Source organism: Salvelinus sp. IW2-2015, unplaced genomic scaffold (genome assembly GCF_002910315.2).
Source record: "Salvelinus sp. IW2-2015 unplaced genomic scaffold, ASM291031v2 Un_scaffold762, whole genome shotgun sequence".
Classification (NCBI taxonomy): Eukaryota; Metazoa; Chordata; class Actinopteri; order Salmoniformes; family Salmonidae; genus Salvelinus; species Salvelinus sp. IW2-2015.
In genome coordinates this window covers 504,247-507,758 of record NW_019942606.1, presented here as the reverse complement: position 1 = coordinate 507,758, position 3,512 = coordinate 504,247, and the positions used below count along the sequence as shown (strand labels likewise).

The window sequence follows — 3,512 nt, the reverse complement described above, 5'->3', positions numbered from 1 at the left end:
TGTCATCCTAACATTCCACTTAGTCTGTCCTCTCAAACACTGTCATCTAACATTCACTCAGGTGTCCTCTCATCACTGTCATCCTAACATTCACTCAGTGTGTCCTCTCAATCCTAGTCGCCTGTTACCAAGCGAAGGGTTTTAGGGAGCTGGATTTTCTTCTCTTCCTGTTCATAGTCTATTTTCATATGCCCAAAGGGGCTCTTTACCCTTAGCTACCTCTACAAGTATTTCAGAGTTACCTCATCGATTGTAGATTCATGGAACACGAGGCAGCTCTGTGTACCGTCTAGATTCATGGTAACACGAGACAGTTCTGTGTACCGTCTAGATTCATGGTAACACGAGACAGCTCTGTGTACCGTATAGATTCATGGTAACACACAGACAGCTCTGTGTACTGTCTAGATTCCTGGTAACACCAGACAGCTCTGTGGTAACCGTCTAGATTCCTGGTAACACGAGACAGCTCTGTGTACCGTCTAGATTCCTGGTAACACGGACAGTCTGTGTACCGTCTAATTCATGGTAACACCAGACAGCTCTGTGTACCGTCTAGATCAGGGGTGTCAAGTCAAATGGACGGAGGGCCAAATAAAATTTTTGCTACAAGCCGAGGGCCGGACTGTTCGAATGTTCAATTGAAAAATTTTTAAATGACGCATCATAGTCTAGTGAACTAATTGAACCTACTGAACCTACGGCAATGGTGTTTCTGCTCAGACTCACATTTAAAAAAGAGTTGCCTTTTTTCTGGGCAAACTTCGTCACAAACTTTAATCATGCAGTTTTTGATGAAATCCCCTCCGTAAATGGCCGGGCTGATTTGCGATCTCTTCTGCAAAAATAAAACTGGCCTTGACAGCAGCCTGGCCTTGGATTGGTTTTTTTGAACAGAGCAGTGCTCGAGATTTGAGGCCTCGTTTTAAAATTCCTCTGCTTTTGTAGCCTTTGTTCCATGTCCATATTCTTGTTTTTTGTCGCGTGTCTTCGTTTCATATGTCGTCTCAGATTAATACTACTTTCAGTACCGCACACTTTCTCCACACAGAAGACACAGGTTTTCCAGCTACCTCGTGAACATTATACTCCGACTCCACCTTGTTTGACCCCCGGTTTCTCAGTGTCCACCTTCCGTTTTGCATTTTTGTGGGTACTGAAAGTTAATATTTACTGTGATGCTGACGGACTGCTGTGCCAATAAATATTGAAATGAAAGCAGCCTACTGCTGCGGTGCGGTCACCTGTTGCATTGTGGAAATGTAGTATTGGTGGGTGTAAAAGATCCTTGGGCTGCAGGCTTGCTGCGGTCTGCGGGCGCGTCTAATAATAAAATCACGATCATCCGCAGGGGGCCGTAAAAAACCTTCTCGCGGGCCGGATGTTGGCCGCGGGCCTTGACTCTGAACACTCCTGGTCTAGATTCATGGTAACAGACGACAAGGCTCTGTGTACCGTCACATCTCCCTCTTTTCTCTCTCAATCCAACATTACCTCCCTACCATTCCTTCTTCTCCTCTCCCTTTCTTCACATTGGAGTGTTCTGTCTTGTCATAATATATTATGACTTATTTATTAACTAATATAATAATAATTATACATTTTTTGTTTTGTTTTGTTATGCCTCACCTGTTACTCTCACTTTGTCCTATTGTTGTCCTAATATTTTTTAACTTATGTTTTGAATGTTCTTATTGGAAAATGCAAAATAAAATATATTTTTTTTAAAAGCAGACTGCTGGACAAAAGAGGTAATCGGGGAACATTTTTGCTCGGCGGACCGAGGCAATTTCACTGTTGCTTGTCCTTTTCCGCTTTTGGTTGGGAAACTAAGAACACAGCAACCCAGAGAGCCAGGTAGCGTCACATAATGAACTACAGCGACCCAGAGAGCCAGGCAGCATCCACATAAATGAAACTACAGCGACAGCGAGCCAGGCACGCGTCACATAATGAATCTACAGCGCCAGAGAGCAGGCAGCGTCCACAGCAATGAACTACAGCAACCCAGAGCCAGGCAGCGTCCACATAATGAACTACAGAGACCCAGAGAGCCAGGCAGCGTCACAATGAATACAGCGACCAGAGAGCCAGGCAGCTCCACGTAATGAACTAGAGTGACCCAGAGAGCCAGGTAGCGTCCACATATGAACTACAGGCAACCCAGACGAGCCAGCCAGCATCCACATAATGAACTACAGCGACAGAGGAGCCGGCAGCGTCCCTAATGAAAACAGTGCACCCAGAGAGCAGGCAGCGTCCCACATATGACTAGTGACCCAGAGAGCCAGGCCAGGCATCACAATAATGAACTACAGTGACCCAGAGAGCAGGCAGCGTCCACGTAAATGAACTACAGCGACCAGGCAGCGCCACAATAATGATTACAACGTGACCCAGAGAGCCAGGCAAGCGTCCACGTAATGAACTACAGTGACCCAGAGAGCCAGGCAGCGTCCACGTAATGAATCTTACAGTGACCCAGAGAGCCAGGCAGCGTCCACGTAATGAACTAAGTGACCCAGAGAGGCCATGTAGGGTCCCCATCAATGAACTACAACAACCCAGAGAGCCAGGCGCGTCCACATAAATGAAGTGATTGAGAGGACACACTGAGTGAATGTTAGATGACAGTGTTTGAGAGGACAGACTAAGTGAATGTTAGATGACAGCGATAATAAACTTGAGGATCATTTATATTAAATGTCATTGATGTAATTGGATTGATGATTAGTCATGTGTGATGTACAGCCTCCCAGTAAATGATGTCCCTGATTGATCGTGTAGATCATCTAATTGACAGACTGTTTCCTCATTGTTTAGTTAGACACAGCTGTTGCCGGGGAGACCGAGTCAAAGTGGTGCGTAGATGAGTGTGTTGTGAAGATGAATCGATCTCACGTCAAGCGGAGCAGCCATAGTTATTCCGATGAGGGCCAGGCTTTTTGTTTTAATGGACATTACAGCATTAATGTTTTACTTGTGGTTACGGTTTACAATAACTTGCAATTTCATCTGATCACTATGGCTTTTCATTTGACTTTTATTTTTTTTGTTGCAAGTGTTGTGTGGATAGTAGTGACTAGTGAGAGTGAGCGATGTCTGTTGCATCGGTATGGGAAATGGTGTCCTGTGTGTGTGTGTGGCTCGCCTGTTTGTTTGGCTGTTTGTCTGGGGGTGTGTGGGGGTGTCTGGGGGTGTGTGTGTGTGAACTTCAAACCTTTGGTGTCCCTCTAACTCCCCATCCCCTCTCTCTCTATTTCCCTGGATTTCATCATGTCTCTCTGATTCATCTCTTCCTGGTCACTTTAACCACTGCTCTCTGGGAACCTTTCACTTACTGTTTACTTTCCCTTCCCTCTCCTGAACGTGTATCAATCTACCGTATTACTATGTACATACAATTCCTCTGTCCCTCACAAACCTGTCCCTTACAAACCTGTCCCTCACAATCCTGTCCCTCACAATCCTGTCCCTCACAAACCTGTCCCTCACAATCCTGTCCCTCACAA

At 45.6% G+C, this 3,512-nt stretch overlaps 1 protein-coding gene across 1 annotated transcript in view; it reads left to right on the top strand.

Moving 5' to 3' along the window:
* Positions 1-3,512, top strand: part of LOC112068840 (spliceosome RNA helicase DDX39B) — a 14,841-nt gene that overhangs the window by 9,696 nt on the left and 1,633 nt on the right. The window lies entirely within an intron of this gene.